Source organism: Mesoplodon densirostris, chromosome 5 (assembly GCF_025265405.1).
Source record: "Mesoplodon densirostris isolate mMesDen1 chromosome 5, mMesDen1 primary haplotype, whole genome shotgun sequence".
Classification (NCBI taxonomy): Eukaryota; Metazoa; Chordata; class Mammalia; order Artiodactyla; family Ziphiidae; genus Mesoplodon; species Mesoplodon densirostris.
Window position 1 is genome coordinate 129,467,709 of NC_082665.1, and position 17,118 is coordinate 129,484,826.

The following is a 17,118-nucleotide window of genomic DNA, read 5'->3' on the forward strand; positions in this document are numbered from 1 at the left end:
TTGAGCACCAAATGTTTAAAGACAGTAATAAATTATAAACTATTGAGAGAAAAAAGGAATCGATAAGTTATTCCTGTTAATAAATACATAAAGAAATGAGGGAGAAAGGGGAGATACTATTTACAGCAGAATGTCAAGTGCCAACTGGTAATTGTGGAATACTAGAGTCCTGCATGTTTTGCAACGATCGTAGAGAAAATTAGTTCAAGCAGGAATCATCAACAGATGCTCAGTCTAGGAGACAGTTTGATGAGGAACAGAACACTTGCATGATCTTAAAGTGTTTCCCACAGATTGCTTATTAGTTGTAAGGAAAAAAATAGTAACTCTACAGTGGACACATAGGACAACACTTGACTGAGTGATGAAAATTAACACCACTAACGTGAGCAGATCAACACCATGAGCCTGCGAGGACCCCTACGGTATCCAAAGTCATTTCTGTGATATTCCAGCCAGGAATGCATCACCTGAATCTAATCACTAGAAAACACTAGGCAAACCCCAAATGAGACACGTTTGTCATAAAAGGCCAAAAAAAAGGCTAGGAAAATGTCCCAGATGAAAGGAGATTAAAGACACATGACAACAAGATGCAAAACCCTCTCCTAGACAGGATTCCGGACTGGGAGCCCAGCTGAGAAATGACAAGGGGTCAAAACTGAGTCCATAGACAAGATGGGAATACAGATGAAATACACACTCACTGTGTATTGGGGCTTTACCCAGTAAAGGGGCCATGGCATATGCAACTGACTCTCAAATGAATCACAAAATATATGTACTTGTGTCTATACATACATGCACACACACATTATACACATACACACAGAGAGAAAGGGTGCACAAGTAACAAAGCAAATGGGGTAAAATGTTAACAATAGGTGAACCTGGGTAAAGGAAAGCTCTTCTTTGTACTATTCTTATTCTTGAAACTTTTCAGTGCACTTAAAATTATTTCCAAATGAAAGTTATTTTTTAAAAAAAGGAGTAGAATGAACTTATGGTTACCAGGGTTGGGGGGAGGGTGGAGCGGAGGGATAGTTAGGGAGTTTGGGATTGACATGTACACACTCCTATATTTAAAACAGTTACCCACCAAGGACCTACTGTATAGCACAGGGAACTCTGCTCAATATTATGTGGCAGCCTGGATGGGAGTGGAGTTTGGGGGAGAATGGATACATGGATATGTTTGGCTGAGTCGCTTTGCTGTGCACTTGAAGCTACCACAACATTGTTAATTGGCTATACTCCAATATAGAATTAAAAGGTTTTTTTTTAAAAAGGAGTATGCTATAAACTTGATTTAGGAAAGACAAAAAATAAATGGTGCCTTTCCGGGTAAGATGGCGGAAGAGTAACACGCGGAGATCACCTTCCTCCCCACAGATACACCAGAAATACAGCTACACGTGCAACAACTCCTACAGAACAACTACTGAACGCTGGCAGAAGACCCCAGACCTCCCAAAAGGCTCGCCCCGCACTCCGTGCCCCTCCCTCCCGCCCGGCCTGAGTGAGCCAGAGTCCCCGAAGAGGCTGCTCCTTTAACCCTGTCCTGTCTGAGCGAAGAACAGACGCCCTCCGGCGACCTACACGCAGAGGCGGGGCCAAATCCAAAGCTGAGACCCAGGAGCTGTGAGAACAAAGAAGAGAAAGGGAAACCTCTCCCAGCAGCCTCAGAAGCAGCGGATTAAAGCTCCACAATCAACTTCATGTACCCTGCATCTGTGGAATACATGAATAGACAACAAATCATCCCAAATTGAGGAGCCAGGAGTCAGTGCTGTGCCTCTGAGGTGGGAGAGCGAACTTCAGGACACTGGTCCACAAGAGACCTCCCAGCTCCACATAATATCAAACAGCGAAAATCTTCCAGAGATCTCCATCTCAACACCAGCACCCAGCTTCACTCAACGACCAGCAAGCTACAGTGCTGGACACCCTATGCCAAACAACTAGCAAGACAGGAACACAACACCACCCATTAGCAGAGAGGCTGCCTCAAATCATAAAAAGTCCGCAAACACCCCAAAACACACCACCAGACGTGGACCTGCCCACCAGAAAGACAAGATCCAGCCTCATCCACCAGAACACAGGCAGTAGTCCCCTCCACCAAGAAGCCTACACAACCCACTAAACCAACCTTAGCCACTGGGGACAGACACCAAAAACAACGGGAACTACGAACCTGCAGCCTGCAAAGAGGAGACCCCAAACACAGTAACATAAGCAAAATGAGAAGACAGAAAAACACACAGCAGGAGAAGGAGCAAGATAAAAACCCACCAGACCTAACAAATGAAGAGGTAATAGGCAGTCTATCTGAAAAAGAATTCAGAATAATGATGGTAAAGATGATCCAAAATCTTGGAAATAGAATAGACAAAATGCAAGAAACAGTTAACAAGGACCTAGAAGAACTAAAGACGAATCAAGCATCGATTAAAAACACAATAAATGAAATAAAAAATACTCTAGATGGGATCAATAGCAGAATAACTGAGGCAGAAGAACGGATAAGTGAGGTGGAAGATAAAATAGTGGAAATAACTGCTGCACAGCAAAATAAAGAAAAAAGAATGAAAAGAACAGAGGACAGTCTCAGAGACCTCTGGGACAACATTAAACGCACCAACATTCGAATTATAGGGGTTCCAGAAGAAGAAGAGAAAAAGAAAGGGACTGAGAAAATATTTGAAGAGATTATAGTTGAAAACTTCCCTAATATGGGAAAGGAAATAGTTAATCAAGTCCAGGAGGCACAGAGAGTCCCATACAGAATAAATCCAAGGAGAAATACACCAAGACACATATTAATCAAACTGTCAAAAATTAAACACAAAGAAATCATATTAAAAGCAGCAAGGCAAAAACAACAAATAACACACAAGGGAATCCCCATCAGGATAACAGCTGATCTCTCAGCAGAAACTCTACAAGCCAGAAGGGAGTGGCAGGACATACTTAAAGTGATGAAGGAGAAAAACCTGCAACCAAGATTACTCTACCCAGCAAGGATCTCATTCAGATTTGATGGAGAAATTAAAACCTTTACAGACAAGCAAAAGCTGAGAGAGTTCAGCACCACCAAACCAGCTTTACAACAAATGCTAAAGGAACTTCTCTAGGCAAGAAACACAACAGAAGGAAAAGAACTACAATAACGAACCCAAAACAATTAAGAAAATGGGAATAGGAACATACATATCAATAATTACCTTAAATGTAAATGGACTAAATGCTCCCACCAAAAGACACAGACTGGCTGAATGGATACAAAAACAAGACCCATATATATGCTGTCTACAAGAGACCCACTTCAGACCTAGAGATACATACAGACTGAAAGTAAGGGGATGGAAAAAGATATTCCATGCAAATGGAAACCAAAAGAAAGCTGGAGTAGCAATTCTCATATCAGACAAAATAGACTTTAAAATAAAGACTACTAGAAGAGACAAAGAAGGACACTACATAATGATCAAGGGATCAATCCAAGAAGAAGATATAACAATTGTAAATATTTATGCACCCAACATAGGAGCACCTCAATACATAAGGGAAATATTAACAGCCATAAAAGGAGAAATCGACAGTAACACAATCATAGTAGGGGACTTTAACACCCCACTTTCACCAATGGACAGGTCATCCAAAATGAAAATAAATAAGGAAACACAAGCTTTAAATGATACATTAAACAAGATGGACTTAATTGATATTTATAGGACATTCCATCCAAAAACAACAGAATACACATTTTTCTCAAGTGCTCATGGAACATTCTCCAGGATAGATCATATCTTGGGTCACAAATCAAGCCTTGGTAAATTTAAGAAAATTGAAATTGTATCAAGTATCTTTTCCGACCACAATGCTATGAGACTAGATATCAATTACAGGAAAAAAGCTGTAAAACATACAAACACATGGAGGCTAAACAATACACTACTTAATAACGAAGTGATCACTGAAGAAATCAAAGAGGAAATTAAAAAATACCTAGAAACAAATGACAATGGAGACACGACGACCCAAAACCTATGGGATGCAGCAAAAGCAGTTCTAAGAGGGAAGTTTATGGCAATACAATCCCACCTTAAGAAACAGGAAATATCTCGAATAAACAACCTAACCTTGCACCTAAAGCAATTAGAGAAAGAAGAACAAAAACATCCCAAAGTTAGCAGAAGGAAAGAAATCATAAAAATCAGATCAGAAATAAATGAAAAAGAAATGAAGGAAAGGATAGCAAAGATCAATAAAACTAAAAGCTGGTTCTTTGAGAAGATAAACAAAATTGATAAACCATTAGCCAGACTCATCAAGAAAAAAAGGGAGAAGACTCAAATCAATAGAATTAGAAATGAAAAAGGAGAAGTAACAACTGACACTGCAGAAATACAAAAGATCATGAGAGATTACTATAAGCAACTCTATGCCAATAAAATGGACAACCTGGAAGAAATGGACAAATTCTTAGAAATGCACAACCTGCCAAGACTGACTCAGGAAGAAATAGAAAATATGAATAGACCAATCACAAGCACTGAAATTGAAACTGTGATTAAAAATCTTCCAACAAACAAAAGCCCAGGACCAGATGGCTTCACAGGCGAATTCTATCAAGCATTTAGAGAAGAGCTAACACCTATCCTTCTCAAACTCTTCCAAAATATAGCAGAGGGAGGAACACTCCCAAACTCATTCTACGAGGCCACCATCACCTTGATACCAAAACCAGACAAGGATGTCACAAAGAAAGAAAACTACAGGCCAATATCACTGATGAACATAGATGCAAAAATCCTCAACAAAATACTAGCAAACAGAATCCAACAGCACATTAAAAGGATCATACACCATGATCAAGTGGGGTTTATTCCAGGAATGCAAGGATTCTTCAATATACGCAAATCAATCAATGTGATACACCATATTAACAAGTTGAAGGAGAAAAACCATATGATCATCTCAATAGATGCAGAGAAAGCTTTTGACAAAATTCAACACCCATTTATGATAAAAACCCTGCAGAAAGTAGGCATAGAGGGAACTTTCCTCAACATAATAAAGGCCATATATGACAAACCCACAGCCAGCATCGTCCTCAATGGTGAAAAACTGAAACCATTTCCACTAAGATCAGGAACAAGACAAGGTTGCCCACTCTCACCACTCTTATTCAACATAGTTTTGGAAGTTTTAGCCACAGCAATCAGAGAAGAAAAGGAAATAAAAGGAATCCAAATGGGAAAAGAAGAAGTAAAGCTGTCACTGTTTGCAGATGACATGATACTATACATAGAGAATCCTAAAGATGCTACCAGAAAACTACTAGAGCTAATCAATGAATTTGGTAAAGTTGCAGGATACAAAATTAATGCACAGAAATCTCTGGCATTCCTATATACTAATGATGAAAAATCTGAAAGTGAAATCAAGGAAACACTCCCATTTACCATTGCAACAAAAAGAATAAAATATCTAGGAATAAACCTACCTAAGGAGACAAAAGACCTGTATGCAGAAAATTATAAGACACTGATGAAAGAAATTAAAGATGATACAAATAGATGGAGAGATGTACCATGTTCTTGGATTGGAAGAATCAACATTGTGAAAATGACTCTACTACCCAAAGCAATCTACAGATTCAATGCAATCCCTATCAAACTACCAATGGCATTTTTCACAGAACTAGAACAAAAAATTTCACAATTTGTATGGAAACACAAAAGACCCCGAATAGCCAAAGCAATCTTGAGAACGAAAAATGGAGCTGGAGGAATCAGGCTCCCTGACTTCAGACTATACTACAAAGCTACAGTAATCAAGACAGTATGGTACTGGCACAAAAACAGAAAGATAGATCAATGGAACAGGATAGAAAGCCCAGAGATAAACCCACGGACATATGGTCACCTTATCTTTGATAAAGGAGGCAGGAATGTACAGTGGAGAAAGGACAGTCTCTTCAATAAGTGGTGCTGGGAAAACTGGACAGGGACATGTAAAAGTATGAGATTAGATCATTCCCTAACACCATACACAAAAATTAGCTCAAAATGGATTAAAGACCTAAATGTAAGGCCAGACACTATCAAACTCCTAGAGGAAAACATAGGCAGAACACTCTATGACATAAATCACAGCAAGATCCTTTCTGACCCATCTCCTAGAGAAATGGAAATAAAGACAAAAATAAACACATGGGACCTAATGAAACTTCAAAGCTTTTGCACAGCAAAGGAAACCATAAACAAGACCAAAAGACAACCCTCAGAATGGGAGAAAATATTTGCAAATGAAGCAACTGACAAAGGATTAATCTCCAAAATTTATAAGCAGCTCATGCAGCTCAATAGCAAAAAAACAAACAACCCAATCCAAAAATGGGCAGAAGACCTAAATAGACATTTCTCCACAGAAGATATACAGACAGCCAACAAACACATGAAAGGATGCTCAACATCTTTACTCATTAGAGAAATGCAAATCAAAACTACAATGAGATATCATCTCACACCAGTCAGAATGGCCATCATCAAAAAATCTAGAAACAATAAATGCTGGAGAGGGTGTGGAAAAAAGGGAACACTCTTGCACTGCTGGTGGGAATGTGAATTGGTACAGCCACTATGGAGAACAGTATGGAGGTTCCTTAAAAAACTACAAATAGAACTACCATATGACCCAGCAATCCCACTACTGGGCATATACCCTGAGAAAACCATAATTCAAAAAGAGACATGTACCAAAATGTTCATAGCAGCCCTATTTACAATAGCCCGGAGATGGAAACAACCTAAGTGTCCATCATCGGATGAATGGATAAAGAAGATGTGCCACATATATACAATGGAATATTACTCAGCCATAAAAAGAAATGAAATTGAGCTATTTGTAATGAGGTGGATGGACCTAGAGTCTGTCATACAGAGTGAAGTAAGTCAGAAAGAGAAAGACAAATACTGTATGCTGACACATATATATGGAATTTAAGAAAAAAATGTCATCAAGAACATAGGGGTAAGACAGGAATAAAGACACAGACCTACTAGAGCATGGACTTGAGGATATGGGGAGGGGGAAGGGTAAGCTGTGACAAAGTGAAAGAGCGGCATGGACATATATACACTACCAAATGTAAGGTAGAGAGCTAGTGGGAAGCAGCCGCATAGCACAGGGAGATCAGCTCGGTTCTTTGTGACCGCCTGGAGGGGTGGGATAGGGAGGGTGGGAGGGAGACGCAAAAGGGAGGGGATATGGGAACATATGTATATGTATAACTGATTAAATTTGTAAAATAAAAAAAATAAAAAAATGTAGTGAAAATAAATAAATAAATAAATAAATGGTTTAGGTTAGCCCCAAATAGTGTAGGTTAACATCAAAATAAGCCAGAAATTCATTTTAATCTAGGTCTAAAACATGTTTGCAAGCTAATCTTAATTAAACAACTTCACTATTTAATATTTATGAGGCTACTTGCTGAAGTACTTTTAATACAATGGCTTACAAATTATAGTACAGCAAATAGCGTATATTTAATAAATAGCGATGACTTAGCAATGTGCCACTGATAGGCTGGTCTGTTGCTGAGAGCCTTGACAGGAAGATCTGCTTAGTGATCCAAAAAATATTAGGGTGTCTAATCAGCAGGCTTCATAGGTTTGAAATAAATGTTTCAGTTACATTAGTCTTAAAATTATATCACATTTCTTTTTCATATTTTAAAATGATGTCTTGAGACCTAACAGGAGTATCTTTTTTTTTTTTTTTTTGTGGTACGCGGGCCTCTCACTGCTGTGGCGTCTCCCGCTGCAGAGCACAGGCTCTGGACAGGCAGGCTTAGAGGCCATGGCTCACGGGCCTAGCCGCTCCGTGGCGTGTGGGATCTTCCCGAACCGGGGCGCGAACCCGTGTCCCCTGCATTGGCAGGTGGACTCTCAACCACTGCGCCACCAGGGAAGCCCAGGAGTATCTTTTTAATTTCACATTTTTAGTGCTTACATTTATCTAGATATTAATGTTGATATTCTTATGGCAAAGAAGACAGAATTAAATATTTCATGACTTGTAAAAACTTAGATGCCTTTAATTCACAGGGAGATAGAGAGGTTGACATCAGAACATCTTCATTTCAATATTTGCTTCCTAAGGACAAATGTAAACAGAATATAACCTATTGCTTTCTCTGTATTCAGACAGCTTACGTCCACCAGCCAGCTATGACTCTTCTCAAGGAGATGAGGTTGGATCCCAACTGGATGGCAGGGGTTGACTTGCATAACATGACTCCAGGCCTTGTTTTTCTGCATTTGTTTTATTTTAAAGGAACCAAATTTGTTCTAGATCTGAGATATTGTAACTTCAAAAGCTTCCTGTTACTATACCAGAACAAGAAAGTATGATTTCCTTATTCATGAATTACCTACTACTTACAGTTGAATCAGATGAGCTAATTCTTTGTTTGTTTACTTAATGGACTAAGTCTAAATAGTCATTAGTGGCTATTAGTGAATGAAATAGTATTTGTTTAAAAAATGTTTTTTAAGTCCACTCTGCATTTCATGTGTATTGATGTTATATAAGTACACTTCTGATTAAAGCATGACTTTAAAAAGTCAATATTTAGGGCTTACCTGGTGGCACAGTGGTTGAAAGTCCACCTGCCGATGCAGGGGACAGGGGTTCGTGCCCCGTCTGGGAAGATCCCACATGCTGCGGAGCGGCTGGGCCCGTGAGCCATGGCTGCTGAGCCTGCACGTCTGGAGCCTGTGCTCTGCAACGGGAGAGGCCACAGCAGTGAGAGGCCCACGTACCGTAAAAATAATAATAATAATAATAATAAATAAAAAGTCAACATTTAGTTTCTCATAATTGCCTGTAGAAACAAAAGGAAAGTTCATAATTCATAGTTCTGTGGTAGACATCAAATTACGTCTTACAGTTGCATTGTACTTGTACTAATAAGCCTATAGTGATTTCAAAACTGGAAGGGAGACATGAAGCAGAATTGAAAGTATAGAGGTAAGAAGTAAATGCAAGGAGGGAGGAAAAGAATAAAGAGGAAAAAAGAGAAGAGGAAACAGCAGAGGAAGGAGAAATAGAATGCCAGTGGGAAAGAAGACAGAACAGATGTTAAGAAAAGGGAAGAAGACAAAACTAATTCAAAAAGGTACATGCACTCCAATGTTCACAGCAGCACTATTCACAATAGCCAAGACATGGAAACAACCTAATTGTCCATGGACAGATGAACAGATAAAGAAGATGTAATACATATATACAATGGAATATTACTCAGCCATAAAAAAAGAATGAAATAATGCCATTTACAGCAACATGGATGGACCTAGAGATTATCATACTAAATGAAGTAAATCAGAAAGATGACTACCATATGAGATCATTTATATGTGGAATCTAAAATATGACACAAATGAACATATCTGTGAAGCAAAAACAGACTCACAGACATCGAGGACAGACTTGTGGTTGCCAGGGGTGCCAGGAAAGAAGGATGGGGAGTTTGGGATTAGCAGATGCAAACTATTATGCATAGAATGGATAAACAGCAAAGTCCTATTGTATAGCACAGGGAACTATATTCAATATCCTGTGATAAACCATAATGGAAAAGAATATGAAAAAGAATATATATATGTGTAACTGAATCACTTTGCTGTATAGCAGAAATTAACACAACCTTGTAATCAAGTATACTTCAGTAAAATTTTTAAAAGAAAAAGAAAAAGGAAGAAAGAGAAAATGAGAATGCGGCAGAGAAGGAAAAGTGGGAGATGAAAAGTTCTCTCTCAGCCAGAGGGTTATTGAAAAGACCCCAAACTGGAGCCACCTTATTTACATTTTGGTAAAAGGGAGTACGAGATCTATAAGAAGAGAGGGTGATTTCCTATATGGCCCATTGCTTCTGTTTGTTTAATACATATTTATTTTATGCAAGCTAGAACTTAGCTTGCATGAAAGTATTCCCTTGGACTTGTTCAAAATGTAAGCAGTTGTTTTAAAGGTGGATGTTAATGAGAATAGGTGACTAGGCTGAACAGAGACAATGCAACATGCTTGGAATTGGTAAGAATTGCCAACTATTAATAAAGCAGCTTTCTTCCAGTTGTCACTGTGTGCCATTCTTTGAAGCATCTCCTGTGGGATGTTTTTAAACAAGCTTAGACAGACTTGTCATGATAGCATATAACTGCTGTTGAACTGTTCTGAGCTTTAAATCAGCCATGTATCCTTTGTATGAAAAAGAAAAACAATCTGTCATAGAAGTGCATGAAAGTTGACAAGACCTTCTCTAATAGCTATATCCTGGGAATACATATTTATGAAGGTTTTTTTGTTTTTTTGTTTTTTTTTTTCTTTTTGCGGTATGCGGGCCTCTCACTGTTGTGGCCTCTCCCGTTGCGGAGCACAGGCTCCGGACGCGCAGGCCCAGCGGCCATGGCTCACGGGCCCAGCCGCTCCGCGGCATATGGGATCCTCCCAGACCGGGGCACGAACCCGTATCCCCTGCATCGGCAGGCGGACTCTTAACCACTGCGCCACCAGGGAGGCCCCTATGAAGGTTTTTAAACACTAGCTTGGAAAACACATACAACCATTCTCAGATTGTTTAAAATATGAACCACTGACCTTCACACAACTTACTTTGCAGCTAAACCTGTGGTTTTTCTGACCGTCAAGCAGCCTATAGTGTCCTACATTAAAGAAAGAGCCTATGTTTGTATTTTCTTTCAATGTTTTAAGTCATGATTAAGTATAGACATTATTCAAAATAACTGTCTCAACTTTTCTTAATGTTTATATAATTTCCTTTCAGTATATTAATTTATGGGTAGATATAGACATTAGTCAAAATAACTGTCTCAATGTGTCTTCATGTTTATAAAAATTTCCGAACTATATCAATTATTCTCTAATATTCTATCATTATACAAGGAAATCAATGGGGTTATTTAAAGGCAATAATAGAGCAAAATGTCAAGTGAAGAGATCATTTTCCCTCTCATCTAAAAATTTGTTTTTCTCTTTCAAATCTTACAATTAACCCATATAATTTTTAAAATGGAAATCTTCTCTAGTTTTAAAAGTATTGAAGCTGCCACAGAGTGATCTATGAATATTCTGAGGACACATAAAAAATTTTACATGAGAACAAGTGATGACTATAGCTGGGTTTACAGAAGCCCCTAGAATAAATGATGTCTTTACTTTTAAGTTATGTCGGAGTTTATTTCAGGATTCCCAGTATGAGCACACACAGACTTCTAGAAAAACACCTCACTATATTAAACCATTAACAAGAGGCAATACAATTCCAAGAGTGGTTTTCACATAATAGTCAACCATAAATGTTACAACTGTCCTTGCTAATTTGCATAGCATTCAAAGTTCCATCTCCCAGTCTTCTTTCTTTGACCTCCAAATACTATTATCTGCCTTTTAAACAGATAGACAAAATGATCTAAAGGTAACTTTGCCACCAATTAATTTAAGGTTCATTGTAATTCATGAGCTTCTAGTTCTTGTACTTAAGACACCAAGATACTATTTCCTCCCATCTCTGCTTGTGACATTTATGTCAAATGAGACCTAAATACCAAGATTAGCTTACAAATTAAGACCAGAGTGAAATGCACTAGCATATAAAAGCATAGATAAGGAACTAGAAAATGTTTGAGCTGATGAAGATGTTAAAGATAATGCACCCAACATTTTAAAAGAAACTGACGTCCAAGGATGTGAAAAGGCTTTCCAAATCTTGCATAGCTAGTTGGGGGCGTGAAGCTGATGTGAGAATAAGTAGAAAGGAGGCTAAGTACATTTGATAAGTACATGAGAAAGGGTAAGAGAATAAACAAAGTCGTGGCAGGTAACAAGACAGCATTCCATAGTATTCCCAGGGGGGTCACATGGTCCATGGAACACTGCCCAGGAGAGACCCTCTAACACGCTTGTGAGTTGTAACGCCAATTCATCTGCCACGTGGTCATCCTTCACCACAAACCAGAGCTGACAGGCTTTTCACTATCACTTTGAACATATGATCTGTTCATATGATGAACAGATTATATGAATATATGATCTGTCCCCAAACTCCATAAGCAGCATCTACACTGAACTACTAGTGTTCTAAATTTTTTATCAACAGAAAATACCAGGCTTTCATCAAATGCATGAAGGAAATGTTTTAAATCATGAAGTCCATCCTCTAGTGTTTTTTTAATGAGTCAGGAAGCAGAATGGGGAGGAAGGGTGTGTCAATGACAGCACAACCTCTATGACTAAGAAGAAGGAAAAACCTCCTGGCCTTTAAAGTGAAAATCCCCTTCTATTTTAAGGAACACTCTCTCACTTGAACCAATCTCTCAAATGAGTAATTAGGGTTGGATCATATCCTCCTGGGACAGCTACTTTCCAAAGAATAAGCCTTTAATGCATTGATTTAAAAAAGGGAAAATATACTCTGATGCCTGAGAAGAAGAACCATCCTTTTCCAAATGCCCTGTGGGTTCTGTTCGCAACAGTGTAGAGTCCAGATGACATTCGGGCAGCCAACTCTCAACGTGGTGGAAGGAAAAAGTCTCCAACATAAGTTCTCAGGTCCCAGGGCTTTCCATGGCTGCTTTTCTGGTGCTATTGGCTTCCCAAAGCCTCTACTTGGCCTTGACATGATGTGTCCCAGGGGCAGAGAAGCACATCTGTTGGTGCTTTGAAACCTTTGTCAGCTTTCAGGGTGAAATCATAACGGTGTATTTTAAGTCAGACTGGATAGAGACATTTATGAGTAGCTGTTATTTTATTGCTCACACATTTAAAATGCAAATGATAATACCCCAAATTACCAAAGTCTACATTGCAGATGTTCTTATTATTCACTAAGCTGCTTTTTTTTTTTTTTGGCTACACTTATTCTCTCCTACATGTCTCTGAATTTAATCTACCACATAACCCTCCTTATGAAAACTCCTACTTGTTTCTCGAATAATTTTGTTGTATATACTTAAGGAGTTGGACTAAAAAATAAACTCATTTTCTCAAGGAATGAAGAAAACAGATCTTCATTTCCATATCCCAAAAGTCAGTTATAGAGAAACAAACTAACAATAACATAAAGTGACAGACAACCTATTTAGGAAGCTCCACTGATCACTCCGTGGTAAGAAAGTGGCCCAGCTTTTGTCAAGAGCAAGTGAGATATCACTTATATGTGGAATCTAAAAAAAGGATACAACTGAACTTCTTTACAAAACCGACTCATAGACTTAGAAAACAAATTTATGGTTACCAAAGGGGAAACGTGGGGTGAGGGATAAATTAGGGGCTTTGGATTAACATATACACACTACTATATATAAAATAGGTAATCAACAAGGACCTATTGTATAGCTCAGGGAACTCTACCCAATACACTGTAATAACCTATATGGGAAAAGAATCTGAAAAAGAATTTATATATATGTATAACTGAATCACTTTGCTCTACACCTGAAACTAACACAACATTGTAAATCAACTGTATTCCAATATTAAATAAAAATTATATGTAAAAGAAATTAAATTTAAAAAGAATGAAGTAATGCCATTTGCAGCTTCATGGATGGACCTAGAGATTATCATACTAAGTGAAGTAAGTCAGACAGAGAAAGACAAATATCATATGATATCACTTACATGTGGAGTCTAATAAAATATGACACAAACGAACTTATCTACAAAATAGAAACAGACTCAGACATTGAGAACAGACTTGTGGTTACCAAGGGGGAGGGGGTTGGGGAGGGATGGACTGGGAGTTTGGGATTAGCAGATGCAAACTATAATATATAGAATGGATACACAACAAGATCCTACTGTATAGCACAGGGAACTATATTCAATATCCCGTGACAAACCATAATTGAAAAGAATATGAAAAAAATACATATATAAGTATGTATAACTGATTCACTTTGCCATACAGAAGAAATTAACACAACACTGTAAATCAATTATACTTCAATAAAATAAATTTTTAAAAAAACAGAGCAAGTGAGGGGAGGTCGAGAGGAGGACCTTAAAGAGAGGAATTAAAGTTCCTTGATTAGCTCCCAACTCCCCACCATGAGATTGCTTAATTCAGTCTTCTTGCATCTGGAGGAACACTCACATACACACACACACACACACACACACACACACACACACACAAGCCCCCCTATTTCTGCATGAAGGGAGAACCCTGTTGCTGGCCATAAACTCCAAGCAGAATGAGAGAGAGCAGGTCCCTTCCTCCCCCTCCAGCGGAGGTCTCCCTCTGGTGCCCTTGACCAGCACAACCTGTGTCCCCATGAGTTACCTGTTTAATTTTCTTAATCCTCAATTTCCTTATCTGTTACGTGGGTGCCCACATTAGTCCTACCTTCTGGACTTACAGGGAGAAGGAAAAAGCAACAAGACATGCCATGTGCACATGTAGTGAATGTTCAGCAAATAACTTTCTCTATTATTAAAATACTGAACCTGGGAGGAGAGGGGGAAGTCAGCATTGTTTGTCTTACAGTCAGTTTTTATTTTTTGAAGAGCATGGGGGACAGGGAAGAGTGGGTTGTTGTAACCCTGTTGAGTTTGAGCATCTTCTAGAACAGTTTTATTTCACATGGAGAGAACTGGAAGTGTAAGTCTGGACTCCACTGAGAGGTCAGGGCTAAAGGATAAATAGAATGAATCTGGAGTAAAACCATATACTTGGGGAATATAAATTTTTCTGGCAACTGCCAGCTATATGCTGAGAAAGACAGGTGTGCTCAGGGATCAGGTGGGAGCTTATGAATAAAAGCTTATGAAGCTTCTGAACTAAAGCTGAGGTTCTCAAATTCTAGTGTCTATCAGAATCATCTGGAGGGATAGTTCAAACAGGTTGCTGGGTCCCACCCTGGAATTTCTGAAGTAGGTCCTGGATGGTAAGGCTTGAGAATTTGCATTTTCTAACAAGCTCCCAGGTGATGTTGATGCTACAAATTCAAGGAGCACACTCTGAGCAGCACTGGTCCAGAGACTCAACAACGGAGCTGCTATTCTTGGTAAGCATCCAGAGTAGCTTTAAAAGGGTGAAGGGAAGATATGGAACCAAGATGGCAGAGTAGAAGGACGTGGTCTCACTCCCTCTTGCAAGAGCACCAGAACCACAACTAACTGCTGAACAATCATTGACAGGAAGACACTGGAACTCACCAAAAAAGATACCCCACATCCAAAGACAAAGGAGAAACCACAATCAGATGGTAGAGGGGAGTCATCACAATAAAATCAAATCCAATAACTGCTGGGTAGGTAATTCACAAACTGGAGAACACTTAATACCACATAAGTCCACCCACTGGAGTGAAGGTTCTGAGCCTCACGTCAGGCTTCCCAACCCCGGGGGTCCGGCAACAGGAGGAGGAATTCCGAGAGAATCAGACTTTGAAGGCTAGCGGGATTTGATTGCAGGACTCTGACAGGACTGGGGGAAACAGAGACTCCACTCTTGGAGGGCACACACAAAGTCGGGGCCCAGGGGAAGGAGCAGTGACCCCAGGGGAGACTGAACCAGACCTACCTGCTAGTGCTGGAGGGTCTCCTGCAGAGGTGGGGGGTGGCTGTGGCTCACCGTGAGTACCAGGACATCGGAAGCAGAAGTTCTGGGAAGGACTCCTTGGCGTGAGCCCTCCCAGAGTCCGCCATTAGCCCCAGCAAAGAGCTCAGGTAGGCTCCAGTGTTGGGTTGCCTCCGGCCAACCCTGAGGGAGGGAACCAACAGGGAGGAAACCCAGCCCCACCCATCAGCAGACAAGCAGATTAAAGTTTTACTGAGCTCTGACCAACAGAGCAACACCCAGATCTACCCACCACCAGTCCCTCCCATCAGGAAACTTGCTCAAGCCTCTTAGATAGCATCATCCACCAGAGGGCAGACAGCAGAAGCAAGAAGAACTACAATCCTGAAGCCTGTGGAACAAAAACCACATTCACAGAAAGATAGACAAGATAAAAAGGCAGAGGGCTATGTACCAGATGAAGGAACAAGATAAAACCCCAGAAAAAAGACTAAATGAAGTAGAGATAGGCAACTTTCCAGTAAAAGAATTCAGAAGAATGATAGTGCAGATGATCCAGGACCTCAGAAATAGAATGGAGGCAAAGATCGAGAAGATGCAAAAAGTGTTTAACAAACACCTAGAAGAATTAAAGAACAGGGCCTCCCTGGTGGCGCAAGTGGTTGAGAGTCCGCCTGCCGATGCAGGGGATACGGGTTCGTGCCCCGGTCTGGGAGGATCCCATATGCCGCGGAGCGGCTGGGCCCGTGAGCCATGGCCGCTGAGCCTGCGCGTCCGGAGCCTGTGCTCCGCGACGGGGGAGGCCACAACAGTGAGAGGCCTGCATACCGCAAAAGGAAAAAAAAAAAAAAAAAAAAAAAAGAATTAAAGAACAAACAAACAGAGATGAACAATACAATAACTGAAATGAAAACTACACTAGAAGGAATCAATAGCAGAATAACTGAGGCAGAAAAAGGGATAAGTCACCTGGAAGACAGAATGGTGGAATTCGCTGCTGCAGAACAGAATAAAGAAAACAGAATGAAAAGAAATGAAGACAGCCTAAGAGACCTCTGGGACAACATTAAATGCAACAACATTCATATTATAGGGGTCCCAGAGGAAAAGAGAGAGGGAAAGGACCAGAGAAAATATTTGAAGACATTATAGTCAAAAATTTCCCTAACATGGGAAAGGAAACAGACACCCAAGTCCAGGAAGCACAGAGAGTCCCATACAAGATAAACCCAAGGAGAAACACGCCAAGACACATAGTAATAAAATTGGTAAAAATTAAAGACAAAGAAAAATAATTGAAAGCAGCAAGGGAAAAATGACAAATAACATACAAGGGAACTCCCATAAGGTTAATGCTGATTTCTCATCAGAAACTCTACAAGCCAGAAGGGAGTGGCATGATATACTTAAAGTGATGAAAGGGAAGAACCTACAACCAAGATTACTCTACCCAGCAAGGATCTCATTCAGATTCAATGGAGAAATCAAAAGCTTTACAG

The 17,118-nt window shown here is 39.7% G+C and overlaps 1 long non-coding RNA gene across 1 annotated transcript in view; it reads right to left on the reverse strand.

The window, feature by feature from the left end:
- LOC132491298 (uncharacterized) overlaps nucleotides 1-15,801 on the reverse strand; it is a 56,411-nt gene extending 40,610 nt beyond the window's left edge. The window contains exons 1-2 of the long non-coding RNA XR_009532652.1: nucleotides 15,623-15,801; nucleotides 8,658-8,797 (exon numbers count right to left, since the gene is read on the reverse strand). This is a non-coding gene — a long non-coding RNA (uncharacterized LOC132491298). The remainder of the gene's footprint in view (nucleotides 1-8,657; nucleotides 8,798-15,622) is intronic.
- Between the last annotated feature and the right edge of the window lie 1,317 nt (nucleotides 15,802-17,118).